This window comes from Erinaceus europaeus, chromosome 2, assembly GCF_950295315.1.
Source record: "Erinaceus europaeus chromosome 2, mEriEur2.1, whole genome shotgun sequence".
NCBI lineage: Eukaryota > Metazoa > Chordata > Mammalia > Eulipotyphla > Erinaceidae > Erinaceus > Erinaceus europaeus.
In genome coordinates this window covers 12,970,279-12,987,683 of record NC_080163.1, presented here as the reverse complement: position 1 = coordinate 12,987,683, position 17,405 = coordinate 12,970,279, and the positions used below count along the sequence as shown (strand labels likewise).

Here is a 17,405-nt window from a genome sequence, read left to right as displayed (position 1 = left end):
AAAAAAGACAAGTACTGTGTATGAGGAAATGATTATACGAGTCAATCTCAGAGAGACAGAAAGTAGAAGGGTGGTTTCCAGGAGACTTGAGGACAATGGGGAGGCATTTGTTCAGGAATTAGGATTGGCTCAGTGACAGAGCACTTGTCTTGAGTGCATGGGGCTCTGAGTTCAAACTCTGGCACTATGTGACAGCAGCAAAGACAAAATGAAAATGACTACATGGATCTTGGAATACTGATTTAGCTTGTCTATCTATCTATCTATCTATCTATCTACCTATCTAACAATCTTTTTTAATATTTTATTTATTTGTTTATGAGAAAGATAGGAGGAGAGAGAAAGAACCAGATATCACTCTGGTACGTGTGCTGCCAGAGATTGAACTAAGGACCTCATCCTTGAGAGTCCAATGCTTTATCCACTGTGCCACCTCCCAGATCACCTCTATCTGTCTGTCTGTCTGTCTTTCTATCTATCTCATCTATCCATCTGTCTGTCTTCTATCTATCTGTTATCTATCTATCATCTATCTATATATCTATAATCCATCTGTGGTCTAGCTATATATTTTCTGTCTTGCTGTTTATTATCTCCTATAAGTAAACAAATGGGGAGGTTTAGAGCATGTCAGTTAGGTAAGGTAAAAATCGGACTTGAAAGATCATTGTCGGGAGTCGGGCGGTAGCACAGCAGGTTAAGCACATGTAATGCAAATCGCAAGGACTGAATTAAGGATCCTGTTTTGAGCCTCCAGCTCCCCACCTGAAGGGGAGTCACTTCACAGGCAGTTCTTCTTCTTCTAGCACTTGCCTTTCTTCCGTAGCCAGTCAACAGCATCAGGTTGAGCCTGATGTAAAGTTTCGAGACCTCCTTTGAATCTGGAGAGGTGGCAGTCGTTGACTATGTGGGTCATAGTCTGTCTGTAGCCACAGGGGCAGTTCGGGTTGTCTCTGGCTCCCCAGCGATGGAACATAGCGGCGCACCAGCCATGGCCTGTTCGATAGCGATTGAGGAGGGCCAAATCATAACGTGCTAGGTCAAAGCTGGGTTGACACTTGCAGGGCTCTGTGATGAGGTGTTTGTTCTTTACCTCAGCTGACTGCCAGCTCTGTTTCCAAGAGACTGTAACAGAGAAGTTTAGTGTAGGCATAGGGGACCAGATTGGGTGACGAGACGTCAAGCGTTGAACAGGGTGGGCGAAGATATCCACACATATTGGCAGGTCTGGTCGAGTGTAGACGTGGGAAATGAACTTAGATGATGCCGCATCCCGACGAATATCTGGCCGGGCGATGTTGCTAAGAACTGGCAGCCATGGAACCAGGGTGGAACGGATGGTTCCAGAAATTATCTTCATGGAGGAATATAATTTGGAATTGACCAAGTGGACATGGGGGCTATGGAACCAAACTGGGGCACAGTATTCTGCAGTGGAATAGCATAATGCCAGAGATGATGATCGTAGTGTGGAAGCGCTCGCGCCCCATGAGGAGCTGGCCAGTCTTGCAATGATGTTATTCCTTGCACCCACCTTTGCTGCAGTTTTTATGAGATGTTTGTGAAATGACAGAGTGCGATCGAGAGTAAGGCCAAGATAGACTGGCTGGGCTTCACGCCGGATTCTCTTATCGCCAAGCTGCACATTAAGCTCACGCGAGGCCGAGGCATGGTGTAGATGGAAAACAGATGATACCGTTTTTGCAGTGCTACAGATTAGTAGCCATTTTTTTATAGTAATCAGATATCAGAGACATGTCTTTCGTGAGTGTTTCCTCGAGGATGTCAAACTTTGATGCCTGAGTTGCACAGCAGATGTCCTCGGCGTAGATGAACTTCCTTGAAGAAGTTTCTGGGAGGTCATTGATGTAAATATTAAATAGCGTAGGAGCCAGAACAGAGCCCTGGGGGAGGCCACTTGAGACAAGTCTCCATCTGCTAGACTTGTCACCCAGATGTACCCGGAATCTTCTGTTTTGGAGAAGAAACGATATAGTGTTGGCCACCCATGGAGGCAGGCATCTTGAGATCTTGACTAGGAGACCACGGTGCCAGACCATGTCATAGGCTGCTGTGAGATCAACAAAGACAGCACCCGTCTTTAAATTCTTCTGGAATCCATTTTCAATGTAAGTTGAGAGGGCCAGTACTTGTTCGCATGTAGATCTTCCTGGGCGGAAACCAGCCTGGGCGGGTGATAGGAATTTCTCTGTAAGATGAGAAATTCGTGACAGAAGCAGCCTCTCAAGGAGTTTGTAACACACGGAGAGGAGAGAAATTGGTCTATAGCTGGCGGCCAGTGTTGGGTCTTTCTTTGGTTTCAAAACCGCTATAATCTTCGCACTACACCAAACTTTGGGCATAGACTCAGATTCCAAGATGTGGGACAGGAATGAAGCGAGCCACTTCTTTGCCACGGGACCCAGGTTAAGAATGAGTTCTGGGGTGATGTTATCATAGCTAGCAGCTGTTCCCGGTTTAACCCTCTTCAAAGCGTCTTCCAGTTCAGACAGTGTAAAGGGAGAGATTTTTGGAGATGGACAAGATAGCCGGAAGTGGGATGACCACTCATGGGAAATTTCTCTTTTCCAGACTGGGTCGATCTTAGCACATCCAACTTGAGTTAGGTGACTGGCCACTGAGTTTGGAGATACGGGAGGATGGGAGACGGGAGGGGGTTAGCTACCGGCACCCAGTCTGTGAAGAAGCTTCCAGGCCTTCCTACTTGAGTGGGTGAAGTTCAGACTTTCCGTGAGTTGTTGTCAGCAGGCTTGGCGTGCTGCATCCAGGGAGGCAATGAGGTGGTCAGCCACATCTGGGTCGCCCGACTCATCATACTGCTTTAGTAGTTGCTCACATTCAGCATCAAGACAAGGCGTATAGTTAGCACGTCTCCCACGAAGAATGGCTTGGGAAGCTGCTTTGAAGATGGCTTGGTGGAAGCGCCTGTAGGAAACTTCAGAGGGCATAGAGTTAATTGGAATTGCAGGAATAGATTTGTTGGTAAGATCACTGAACAGACGCCAGTTTGCTTTCTGAAATTTCCGTCTTAGTTTCTCCAAGCACAGAATCAGTGTGAGCTGGAGACCAATGTGGATGATAGCTGGGCCGTGATGACTGTGCAGGAAGATCTTGAGAACTTGTCTCATAGCAGGAAAGGCTTGGCCGTTGACTGTGCTAATCCAGCACAGGTCGGGTGACAAGTCTTTATTCCATCTAGCACTATGAAAAGGGCCTGGCTGTTTGGGATCGTATAATAGGGAGAGGTCATTCACTGAAGCCCAGTTGGCTAAGATAGAGCTGTCAGCATGAGTGGAGGAATATCCCCAGTCTTGGTGATGACTATTAAAGTCTCCAACGTAAACGGCTGGGTGATTCGGGCTAGGCAGGACCTCATTATCCCATGAGGCACTGGGAGGCTTATATACATTGTCGAGCTGACCAATAGTAATGGAGTCGTAGAAGGTCTAAGAGGCTGTATGGTAAACGTCCGCAAGACACGATTTGGCGTAGATGGCTCGGCCATGTTTAGGATGGAGATTATAGCATATTAAATTGAATCCACTGATGGTGAATCGAGCAGCTTCATCGACTGCTATATGTGTTTCTTGTAGGCAGATAACATCTGCCTGATACTGAATCGCCAATTGACCAATAAGAACGCGTTTGGCAAAGGATAGCCCCTCAACATTAAGTTGGAGGACTCGAAGAGCAGGACCAACAGCTTGAAAGCTGTCAGGAGCTGCTTGTTGCTGGCTTTGAAAGTGACTGGGATCCATGTGGATTCAGTCGGCTAGGAAGGATTGTCAGTTTCCTCAATGAATGGGTACTCATGAGATGCACCACGGGAAGGTCGATCCAATGCATTCACAGGCAGTGAAGCAGGACTAAAGGTGTCTATCTTTCTCTCCCCCTCTTTGTCTTCCCCTCCTCTCTCCATTTATTTCTGTCCTATCCAGAAACAAACAACATCATCAACAACAATAATAACCACAACAAGGCTACAACAACAAGGGCAACAAAAGGGGGAAAAATGGCCTCCAGGAGCAGTGGATTCATGGTGCAGGCACTGAGTCCCAGCAATAACCCTAGAGGCAAAAAAAAAAAGTTCCACCTAAGATGAGGTGAAGGAGGTGACTTCATCTTTATTAATGGCTGATTATTCTGTTGTGCATATATACCACAACTTTCTTAGCCACTCATCTGTTGGTGGGCACCTGAGTTATTTCCAAGTTTGGGCTATTGTAAAATAGGAGGGTAAATGAGCCCTTTATACTGCTAGTGGTAATGCAAATTGGTCCAATCCCTGTGAAAAACAGTCAGTAGCATTCTCAGAATGCTAAAAATTGACCTACTCTATGACATGACAATTCCTCTCCTGGGAATATATCCTAAAATCACAAACACCCATCCAAAGAGATCAAAATATACCTATGTGTGTTTTAAATCTTTTCCTCAATTGCCCTTAACACAATTGTACAGTCAGGTTGAAGAATTCAGAGAGTAGCCACTGAAGTAACCTAAGTGGGTTCATTTGTAAAGCTGACATTTCTTCTGTAAGTTCCAGGAACTTTTCTCAATGGATAAGAACAAAACACTCACTCTGAATAAAGTCCTTAAACTCGGCATCTGGCCCAGTGTTCTGTACTCAATACATATGCACTGGTGCTCACCATCTTGGCTCCCCTGAGTCTCTTGCCCACAGTCTCTCACTCTCTGCTAAGAAGCCCAGAAGTCACAGCCAAGCTTATCATTCATGTATCTTCCAGCCTGTGTGTGGAGCAACTTGCCCAAACAACTACCCTGTTCTTATATATTTTTTTTCAGACATAACAGTAACAGGGAACACCCTGTCCTTTTTGAATGGCACTCCAGAGAGTTATATCTTCTCTCAGGACCTCATAGATTTCAGAAGCCTATTAGGGAGCCTCTAACAGTGGTTATAGTTGTGGTGACAAGAATGTGGGAGTGTTGAGATACTGACTAGAATCTCATTGTTTCAAAATTTTGGGCCCAGAATGGGCTTCAAGAAGGATTTTACTACCAAGAACTATAAGACTTGGCATAGGAGTCTGAACCAGTCTTCTTCAGAATGAAGGATCATGGGGACTTTTCTTTGTAGATTTTGCTGACTCACCTGCAAAGATGGATGTGTCTGGAGTATAATATGTCAGAAACTGCTTTTCAAGTTTCTGTCATAACTAGCGCATAGACATTCTTTAAGGGTTTTTATAATGGTCAAATTCAATTTATACAAAAACATTTTTTTTAGTTTTATCATCGTTAGTTATTGGATGGAGAGAGCCAGAAATCATGAAGGAAGAGGGTGACAGGAAGGGAGAGAGATAAAGAGATACCTGCAGCATTGATTCACCATTGGTAAAGCTTTCCCCTTGAAAAGGGACTGGAGGCTTTAACCCGGGTCCTTGTGCATTGCAATGTATGTGCTCAACCAGGTGCACCACAACCAGACCTCAAAGCATTTTAAATAAGTACTTATTTTATTTTTAACTGAAGATGGAGGAAGGAAAGAGAGAGAGACAGAGAGAGAGAGAGAGAGAGAGAGAGGGAGAGAGGGAGAGAGACAGGGAGAGAGACAGGGAGAAAGGAGAGAGATAGATGGTGTCCAAAGCACTGTTCAGTTCTGGCATAAGACGGTAGTTTTTCAGTGACCAAATTCCAGATGATACCATGATGCCAAACAGACTTCCCTGGGCAGACAGCTCTGCCATGTGTCCTGGAGCCCCACATTCCCAGATCCCTCACCCACTAGGGAAAGAGAGAGACAGACTGGGAGTATGGATCGACATATTGACCTATCAATGCCCATGTTCAGTGGGAAAACAATTACAGAAGCCAGACCTTTCACCTTCTGCACCCCACAGTGATCCTGGATCCATACTCCTAGAGGAACAGGGAAACTATCAAGAAAGGGAATTGGATATGGAGCTCTGTGGGTGGGCATCGTATGGAAATATACCCCTTTTATCCTATAGTCTCGTCAATATTTACATTATATAAATAAAAGTAAAAATAAAATGGTACTGGGGTTTTAAATTGAGACCTCTGGGATATCAGCATATCCTTTTAGGAAACTTCCTGATTTACAATAAATAAATAAATTATGAATAGCAGCTTTGCTTCTGCTGTTACTACTGAGAATCACATAGGTCAGATTTCCATGGTTTTATTTATTTATTTATTTTAATTTTTTATTTATAAAAAGGAAACATTGACTAAACCATAGGATAAGAGGGGTACAACTTCACACAATTCTCACCACCAGAACTCTGTATCCCATCTCCTCCTCTGATAGCTTTCCTATTCTTTATCCCTCTGGGAGTATGGACCCAAAGTCATTGTGGGAAGCAGAAGGTGGAAATTCTGGCTTCTGCATTTGCTTCCTCATTGAACATGGGCATTGACTGGTCTATCCATACTCCCAGCCTGTCTCCTTCTTTCCCTAGTAGAGCCTAGGGCTCTGGGGAAGTGGGGCTCCAGGATACATTTGTGGTGTTGTCTGTCCAGGGAAGTCTGGTCAGTAATATGCTGGCATCTGGAACCTGGTGGTTGAAAAGAGAGTTAACATACAAAGCCAAACAAATTATTGAACAATCATGAACCTAAAGACTGGAATAGTGCAGATAAAGAATTTATTATCAGTGAGAAATCCTTAATTCACTTGTGTTCTTCTAAGAGGTCAGAACAAAAGCACAGACAGCCCTATCCCTCCCCCCACCACCTCAAAGCTCTCTATTTTGCCTGCTTAAAGCTAGATTGAATAGTTCAGTATATCTGTCTCCCAGGAAGGACAAGTGACTTCCTTCCAAGTTTTCAACTAGCCCCTCGGGAGCTATTTTAAACAACCTTCATTTCCACAGTTAAGGACATGTTTAATTATTAAGCAACAGCTTTTAAGAATGAGTTTGCAATTTCTGATTTGGCCAAAGGTGACATTTATCAGGCTCCTAAGTGAAACAGAAAAAAGACATACAGTATGAATAGGAACTAACCATTGCCAGAACTGGAAGGTTTTCAGCAAAGAATGTTGTTAGGGTCAGAGAGAAAATTTATGAATCTTAAGTACGAAAATGTTGAGCATCCTATTGCAAAATTCAGGTCAAGGGAGTTGGTAAAACTCCTAATACATATTAACATTTCCTTCTGCTCTTTCTGTCTGACTTGTTAATATTTTGGGCCAGGGAAATAGATAAAGGCTTGCATGCAGGATATTTTGTGGTTCCAGATTCAATCCCAAGCACCACAGTAAACCCGAGCTACGTAGAAATCTGAGCAGTCATTATCTATATATCATTATCTATCTATCACCTATCTATCTATCTATCTATCTATCTATCTATCTATTATCTATCTACATAACCTATCAATCTTTCTTATTTCTGTCTATCTACATTTACCTATGATCTTTTTCTCTGTATTTCTCTCAGAAAAAAAACTAATAAAACAATATAAAATATATAAAGATTTCACTTAATTAGCATGGAAATCACCATTCATTTTTGACCTGATAGAATGACAACTTTTATTTTCACATTTTGCTGACCAATGCCACATTGGTTTATAGGCCTACATGTGTTTAGGGCTGCAGCCTCAGCACTCATCAGATTGTGTGTGTCCACACTGCCACCACCACACCACACCAATACCTCTCTTTCTCTACCCAGTTCATACTTTGTTGGGCATTAAGCCAGCCCCCCCCCCCCATTACTCTATTTTCTTTCTACCTGGAGACCCACCCTGCCTGCACGGTAACATTAATCCCAGGGGTTAAATCCACTGCAACAGTTGCTAAGGAAGTTCTACCTTCCCAGCATGCCTTTTTCCTTTCTCCACCCCCTTTCCTAGCCATTTCCATTTCGACTTTCCACTTCTGGTTTTATCCTATAAAACCCACTTCTGTTTCTGGTTTCTCTCTCTTCTGTGTCTGGACCTAGAGGAGGTCAGATTTGCAGACCAGGAGCCGGAAGTGGCTGGCTCCACGTGGACTGACTCCCAACTCTGGGGCCCTGCATGAATAAAGATATGTATTGCTACCATGATGAGTTTGGCTCCTGGGTCACCTCTCCTGCCCATGACGCTTGCCCAGCAATACTCCTTTCTCCCATTTTGTTGACCTCACATCTCTAGTGGAATCTTGGTGTTTGCTTATGTTTGACTTTGGCTGTTATTTTGCCTTGTCCTTTAATATTTCACATGTGAGTGAGATATTTCATTGTTTGTCCTTCCCCCTTCTGACCTCTTTCCACTTCCATGGACATTGGAGCAAGGTTTGAATAGAGTTGAATGGGATTCCATCATGTAGGTGGCTCACATCTTCTTTATTCAGTGTCTTTCCTGGGAACTTGCCAACCAAGGAAGCAGGCATGCAAGCATTGAACAAGTAACAATCATAAAAACTTGCAACTTATTTCATAGCTTGTATAAGCATATGCATTTTGTTCTTAACAGAATGGTGAAGACACTGCATGAAACTCAACCAAATGTTTTTATTTTGTTATATAACCCACTCCTTCTTCCCCTGACTTTTGATGAGAAAGAAAGAACTGAAAGGAAATGGAACCATAAGTTGCTCCATAACTCTTTTCTTTTCTTATTTTTTTTATCACTGTTTTCAGGTTAAGTGACTGGTTAATTATGGAAACAATTTGGGAACAATACAGAAAACAGTTATACCTCTTGGTTGATGGTGTTTATAAGGACACAATTCTCTTTTCTCTCTCTCTTTCTCCCCATCTCTCTTTCTTTCCATCTCTCTCTCTCTCTCTTTCTCTCTCTCTCTCTCTCTACCTCTCTCAGTGTTATTGCTGAGACTTGGTGCCTGCAAGCCTTTATTGTTCCTGGCTGTTATTTTTGGATATAGGGTGAGAGATAGACAGGAGGAACACCTGACACTTAGAACTCAGAAGAGATAATCACAGAGAAAAACATTTGAAATCTCAAGGATAACTCAACAGTCTCATGTTCCCTTGATCTAGCTTCCCCTAACATCCTTCAGTAGTTTTCCTAAGTTAAAATAGTCATAGTATATTTTACATTACATGTAGTATTATATAGTATAGCAATAATAATATTATTGCATTGCCTTCTAGTTTATACATGGTTTAAAAACACAACTCCTGGGAGTTGAGCAGTAGCACAGCAGGTTAAGCACGTGTGGAGCAAAGCACAAGGACTGGCATAAGGATCCTGGTTCAAACCCCCGGCTCCCCACCTGCAGGGGAGTTGCTGCAAAAGTGGTGAAGCAGGTCTGCAGGTGTCTATTTATCTCTCACCCTCTCTGTCTTCCCCTCCTCTCTCCATTTCTCTCTGTCCTATCCAACTACAATGATATCAATAACAACAATAATAACTACAACAATAAAACAACAAGGACAACAAAGGGAAAATAAATAAATATTAAAAATAAAAAAATAAAAACACAATTCTCTTTTTATTTTATCATTTGCATGAACTGGAGTTCAGTCTGTCTTGTTTATTATAGTACTTTTAAGTGAAGTAGTTCTTGCCTGTTTAACTTTGTCTGCATCTATATTGCTTTAATAGTAGCGTAGGCTATGTATTTTAGATATTTTAAGATATTTTATTACTAAATTCAGATAGAGAGAAATTGAGAGGGAGGGGTAATAGAAAGGGAGAGATATAGAGAGACACCAGGACTGGCTTGAACCCAGATCCTTGTGCACTGCAATGTGTGACTTAACCAGGTGCACTGAACCCCATTCCTTAAAACTTATTGTTGAAAAATGTAAATCCCCAATTCTTTTTCTTTTCTAATGCAACAACCAAACTTCAGAGATTAATGTGGAAAACACTGTGAAATTCTCAAAAAATAGCCACTGAAGAAGTAAACATCCTCAGTGCCCATCATTAGCTAAAATTTCTCCCTCTTCTGAGAACCAGTTTTAACTGATTATTCTTGAGAAAAGTTGTTAAATACCCATTATAAAGCTCTGGAAATCTTTTGCGGAGTTGTGATGAATGTATACTCTACTCCTTTAGGATGAAGAGCTCTGTAGATGTCTAACCTAACCATATCATTATTGGATTAGCTTGATTTCTAATTTATTGTCTGCCTTTTTGATCTATCTGCTTGAAAAAGTGGGGAGTTCAAATACTCTGCTAGTGTTGTGTTGCTATCAGTATACTAATAACCAAAATACAAAGAGCTCAGTAAACTAAACACCAAGGGAACAAGCAACCCTATTAGAAAATGGAGCCAGGACACATGCAGAAAGTTGACTGAGAAAGAGATCCAGAGGGCCAATATATATATGACAAATTGCTCAAAGTCACTGATCATCAGAGAAATGCAAATAAAGGCAATGATGAGATACCATTTTACAGCTGTGAAAATGTCATACATCCGAAAGGACAGAAATGACAAACATTGGAGAAGATACGGAGCAAAAGGGACAGTTCTTCACTGCTGCTGGGAGTACAGAATGGCCCAACCATTGTGTAAAGCAATTTGGAGACTTATTGGGACACTAGGAATAGCCCTACCCTATGAGTCATCATTTCCTATCCTGGAGATTTACCCAAAGGAAACAGAAGTAACTATCACAAGAAATCTGTGTATACTTATGCTCACAGCAGCACAGTTTGTAACAGCTAGAGCCTGGAAACAACCAAGATGTACAACATAATGTGGGGTTAAAATTAATTGTGATATATACACATGATGGAATACTACTCAGCTGTTAAAAATGGTGAAGTCATCTCCTTTGGATCCTCTTGGATAAAACTCCTGTTGAGTAAGAGAAGCCAAAAAGAGAAAGATGAATATCAAATGATCGCATTTATTAGAGGAACTTAATAAAGTAGGGACAGAGAGGGAGGGCACAAAATGAAACATGCATTGGGTATAGTTTATTGCACCAAAACAAAGGACTCTGGGGAAAGAGAAGGTGGGAAGAGAGGAAGAAAAATTTGAGGAATTTTTAGATAATGGACTTGTATCCATATGCCAATGATATTGTATTAACTCCCTCAGTAAATGAATAAGAATGGAAAGGGGAAGTAGGAGGAGGAGGAGAAGGGGGAGGAAGAAAAGTGGAAGGGGGAGGGGGAGGAGGAGAATGACCCTCCATCCTGAGTTCAATTCCAAATCTGTGGGCTAGTCTCTGAGTTTAGAATGATCACTCATTAACTGATTTTTAGGAGATATTCCTGGAACTCTACTTCAAGTAGACTGGGGACATTTCTACCAGTGACACAGATAGGTAGATTACACATCTCTTAAAGAACACAAGAATGGCTATTGAAACGATATCGACCATATATAATTCAAAAGGATTTTTTATTGCATTTTGATGGTTTATTTTTTGCAATAGAATATTGTGATATAGTGTTTACCTTCTTTTAAAAAGTTTAATTTTTAGCTTCATTTGTCTTTTAGTTATTACTCCACTTCTATCTCATATGGAATAATCCTCTGAGGTTGAAACATTGGTTTTCACAAAAAAAAAAAAAGCATGGTTTTCTCTTTCTACTTCCAGACAGCTGATGATATTTGGAGGCATTTATTGCCATGATTGGGACAGATGGGGCCATCTATAATGGACAAAGCCCAGATAGACTGTCTAACATTCTAACAACGTGGATGATACTGTTACATCATGAGGTAAAGCTGGTGTAAACCAAGCTTCAGATGTTACTATGATTTCATCCTCACTTCCCTGGGCAGAGGACCTCACCAATTTGTCCTGGAACCCCTCCGGAGTCCTACCCCACTAGGGAAAGATAGAAACAATCTTGGGGGAATAGGTATGGAATGAACTGCCTATTCCAAAGTCCAGTGGAGAAGCAATAACAGCAGTCAGAACTCCCACCTTCTGCCCCCTCCCCAAAGAATTTTGATCAATACTCTCTCTTGGAGGGACAAAAAATAAGGAAGTTTCCAATGAAAGAGTTGGAACAGGGAATTATGGTGGTGGGAGCCATGTGAAATTATACCCCTATTATCTTACAATCTTGTTAATCATGATTAAATCCCTAATAAGTTAAAGAAAATTTCAGTGAGTACTGGACTAGCTTCACCAGAGAGAGAGAGAGAGAGACGAGGGACTCATGGTGGTGTGGTAATACAATTCTTTATTAATGCAGATGTCCTAGAGTTGGGTGTGAGCACACAGGGTTTAGGCCACTTGGAGGTAGCAAAATGGCCACCTCCTGCTGTGCATGCAGGCCCTTCTCCAGGTCTTCTCCAAGTCAGGACATGGAAGAGAAAGAGAGAAAAACCAGGAACAGCAGTGGGCTTTATAGGGTAAAAACAGAAGTCGCAAATCGGGAACAGGATTGGCTAGGAAAGGGGGTGGAGAAAACAAGGCACTCTGGGAAGGTAGAAGTCTGGCAGGATCAATGTACCCTGCAGCCATGGGTGGGGATCTTTCAGTCAAAACAATAACTGTGTAAATAGGGCCTAGTATCAAGCAATGCAGGGGAACTGGTGTAATGCCCAACAAGTGAGGACAGGTTGAAAAACTCTGGTGTAAAAAAATAGAAATGACTGGACATTTGTCAGTATTCTGGTTCTGCATTTGAGTGATTTGGCTATTTTACCAGCCTGATAGGCTCTTTGCAAATCAATACAAGTCTAGTGGCTTTAGTCAAAAGGATTAACATATCCATGGGAAAGCTCCAGTCTGACCAGCAGTGGATTTGAAACTGTATGTTGAGCTAGTTCAGGATTATGGGTTTCTGATAGCTGTTAAATGAGTCTGAAATCTGAAGAATGGAACGTCAAAAGCAATTTCTGTGCCAACTGTATCCAGATATTTATGAGTATTTTTTCTTCAATCTGTAAGGAAGAATTTTTCACCAGCAGTGGATCTCAGAATTGCACAATAAAGCAAAGCAAAACAAAACAAGGGACAGATCTAAACCAAAAATAATGTCCTTTCCATTTTCCTGGAAGAAATTATTGTTCATGTTGCCATAAGTCTAAAGTAGATATCCCTCTTAGGGGAAGTGGAGGTTAGAATTCTGACATTGAACTTCCCACAGAGTCTAGATTTTCCTTTGATACTGTCACAGTTTATAACTTTTCTCATTTCAGTTTCTTTTTCATAAAGAAAAATTTTTCTCTGTTAGTAATCTCCTCTTTGATGGTACAGGAGAGTCACAGTACTGAATTGTCTTTTAAGAGGTATTTTTTAGGGTGAATTGAGGATTTATAAACACCTGTGTATAATAGTCTGATGAATAAGGGAACAAACAGGAATTTAAGACGTAAACAAACACGCTTTATTAATAACACGGGAGCACTAGTCTAAGATTCACTGGCCTTGTGCTTCCAATTTCCTTTAAGCTTTCATTCTTCTTGTTGTAAGTTATCTCAGAATGTCAGTTTGGTTTATTGAAGTAAAAGAGCCATTAAACAGAAAGCCCAACTTTTCTATCTGTTACTTTCCTTGAGTGGAACAATTTTAACAGTCTAGTTGTTCAAGTAGAATATGTGAAGTTTATTTTAATTTCTTTTTCTTCACTACCACTGTCACTTTATAGAGGAAATCTTGCTTTGCAGAGATTGTTGTTGTCACAAGGGTATAGTTTCACATTTCCCCAAGATAGGTACCTGTTCATTTCACCTGCAAATTATCACCTTAGGTCTCTAAACCTCCCTGAGTGATCCTTCTTCTTCTGAGTCTCTGAATCTTCTGTGGTAGACTATAGTCTTATTGAGTATTGACCCTAAATTGCCCTTAGCTTTCTCAGAGTCCATAGGTGAACGAGATGGTCTGATACTCATTTTTCTCCTGGTTTGTCCTGTTCTATGTTACATAGATCCTTCTGGTTCCTTTTATACTAAAATAAAGGAGATTAAGTATAACAAATTTATTATAGCCAAGTAGTAGCCCATTGTGTGTGTGTATATATATATATATATATATATATATATATATATATGTATGTATATATATATGAAGTTTACTTACTTATTTCTTTATTTTTAAATTATTTCTTTATCTACTACCTTTTGTTATTCTTGTTGTTTATTGTTGTAGTAGTTATTGATGTCATCATTGTTGAATAGGACAGAGATATCGAGAGAGGAGGGGGAAACAGAGAGGGGGAGAGAAAGATAGACACCTGCAGACCTGCTTCACCACCTGTGATGCTACTTCCCGGGCAGGTGAGGGGGGCTCCAACTGGGATTCTTACATTGGTCTTTGTGCTTTGCACCACATGTACTTAACCCACTGCTCTTCCACCACACCCCCTTATTATACAGTTTTCAAACTATATTAATAGAGTATTTTTTCTAAATTTCCCAACATTTTCAAGAAAAAAATTTTTTTCTAAAACTGAATGATTTCCAACGTTCAGAAAGGTACCTTCTGTAAGCAATAAAATATCTCTTAGTATCAGGGTTCTTGTGGCTACACTCTTTGTTTCATCTGTAACCAGTAATATATTGTCAGCACTCAAAAATAGTAAGAGATGCAGGTAATGATAACTGGAGATTTTCCTATGGTGGAGATTTCAGAGTGTGGAAGTACCAAGTACTTGTACAATAGCCCTATTTACCAGCATCCAGAGGCATGACAATTTGTCAAGGGCTTAGAACTAATCTTGTTCTAAGCAAAATGGTCCTAAAAGGCATACACCACAAAGAGAGGTTTGCCTTCACCTTTGCTTTCTGCTTACACATCAAAAGTGGGCACATTTATTCTATGAGCATTTGATCTCAGTCCTTCCTGTGGCTACTATGAATCCTCACATGCTAGCAGATAATGAGCAAACATGGGAAAAGCCTTAACCAAAGACAATTTGGTTAAGATTATAGTGTACTTCCAGTCACTGTTCTTCTCACATGGAAGAGTTTATGCATTTTAGGATTTTTATGCATTTCATTGTTTGCCTCTTGTTTTTCTGGAAAAAAATGAAATAAAGAAATAACTGTTATTTATTTTACTTGATATACCAGATAGAAGTTAAGAAAGGGAAGAGATAAAGAGGGAGAAAGAGGGAGAGAGAGGGAGGAGGGAAGAGAAGAAAGTGAATAAGAAGCAGAAGAAGAAGGAGGAGGAGGAGAAGAGAAGGAGGAAGGAAAAGGAGAATGGGGAAGGAGGAGGAGGAGGAGAAGTTTACCTTTTGATTGGTTTGAAGTTGTGCAAATATTTATTTTCACAAAAGTGGATAACTGAGAACTTTCAAAGGCATCTGAATGAATTTTTATATTTGCTCCAGTAGTTTTATTTAAATGCAATTTTATCAGTGATGACTATGTTGGCTCTCTAATTATGTTTGCCCCACTATTTTTTTTTTCATTTCTAATTTCATAAGGACAACATTTCCAATAGCATCTCAGATACAATTTCTAGACTGTTATGTTTCTCTGGTGCAATTCAATTTTTTGCTTTCAACACTCATCTTTAGAAGGAACTGTGTGCAATCCAACGGCATCCAGTGAGAGGTTTAGATATGGTAATTCACTCTAGGATACTTGTAATTGTATGTGAAGTTTCAAAAAAGATCTCAGGATTTGCAAAACCACTTACCAGCTTAGATGAAAAGATTTAAAAAAAAAACTTGAAGGTACAATGAAAGAACAATCCCCTCCTCTATTTTGTACAAGATTGTAGATTATTGAAGATAAATGATTAGACATTATTGTGGCACTTATTTTTTTAGCAATGTGCCATTATGACCATATTTTGAGCCAATTAGTTCTTTTTCAACAATTTCCCTTTGTGTTGATCAGGTTTATGTTATCAGGGTCAATTTTGGAATTTCAAAGCCAAGAAGAAAAGTGATTTAATATTGCTTTACAAAATTATGAAGGTGAGAGTTCTGGAGGGAGTTGGAATACCTAGTGAGAGAACCCTGGGGCTCAGCGACTGTGACAAAAGTAGCAGGGCCACCAAAATGTCCCATGGTTCCAGTGCTGGTTTCAACTATTACATTACTATTTTTTCACCCAAGGACCAACTCTACCAAGCAGAATAGGCTTTTAAGGCTATTAACCAGGGTGTGCCTTACATCGGTAGCTGTCAGAGGCAAAGACTATGCAGTAATTGCCACACAGAAGAAAGTACCTGAAAAATTACTGGATTTCAGCACAGTGACTCATTTATTCAAGATAACTGAAAACATTGGGTGTGTGATGATGGGAATGGCAGCTGACAGCAGATCCCAGGTACAGAGGGCTTGCTATGGAAATACAAGTAGGGCTATGAGATTCCTGTGGACATGCTGTGCAAAAGAATTGCTGATATCTCTCAGGTCTACACACAGAATGCTGAAATGAGGCCTCTTGACTGTTGTTTAATTTTAATTGGTATCAATGCTGAACAAGGCCCTCAAGTGTACAAGTGACATCCTGCAGGCTAATACTGTGGGTTTAAAGCTACTGCAGCAGGAGTCAAACAAACCAAGTCCAGCAGCTTCCTTGAAAAAAAAAAGTGAAGAATAAAGTTGATTGGGCATTTGAACAGACAGTGGAAAATACAATCACATGTCTGCCTCTTGTGCTATCAATAGATTCCAATCCTTCAGAAATAGAAGTTGGAGTAGTTACCATTGATGTTCCTAAATTCAGGATTGTTACAGAAGCTGGGATTGATGCTCACCTTGTTACTCTAGCAGAGAGAGACTGAACATTGTAGCCCACCTGTTCAGTCTTTGGTGCCACTTGCCTGTATATTTGGTAACAACAGATTGACATGTGGAGGCCCTTGAATTGGAAAAGGAACTTTGCTCCTGCCACTGAAGTGGTTATGACATTATGTAAATAAAGAAAAAATATGAGATAGAAAGACTGGCAGTAGTGCAGCGGGTTAAATGCAGGTAGTGCAAAACACAAGGACTGGTGGAAGGATCCTGGTTAGAGCCCCCGGCTCCCCACCTGCAGGGGGGGTGTCTTCACAGGCGGTGAAGCAAGTCTACAGTTGTCTATTTTTCTCTCCCCCTCTCTGTCTTCCCCTCCTCTCTTGATTTCTCTCTGTCCTATCCAACAACGACTACATCAATAACAACAACAATAATGGAACTAACATTTGTGGCATTCTCTCCTAATAAATTATTGGAGTAAAATAATTCAGTACGAGTAACACTGTTTTCAACCCATCTTGGATGGAGCTTGAAGAAATCATGTTAAGTGAAATAAATCAGAAACAGAAGTTTGTATATGGGATGATCTCATTCATAGGTAGAAGTTGAAAAACAAGATCAGAAGATAAAACACTAAGCAGAACTTGGACTAGAGTTGGTGTATTGTACCAAAGGAAAAGACTCTGGGGTGGGTTGGGGGGAGAGTAGAGGTCCTGGCAAAGGATGACAGAGGACCTAGTGGAGGTTGTATTGTTATATGGAAAACTGAGAAACGTTATGCATTGTAGGACTATGTGAAAGCTTGGTAGAGCTTAGGGGAGCTCTCCCAT

General features: G+C 40.8%; 1 pseudogene; it reads left to right on the top strand.

Moving 5' to 3' along the window:
- Window positions 1-15,891: 15,891 nt before the first annotated feature.
- Window positions 15,892-16,622, top strand: LOC103115690 (proteasome subunit alpha type-6-like; annotated as a pseudogene).
- Window positions 16,623-17,405: the final 783 nt, after the last annotated feature.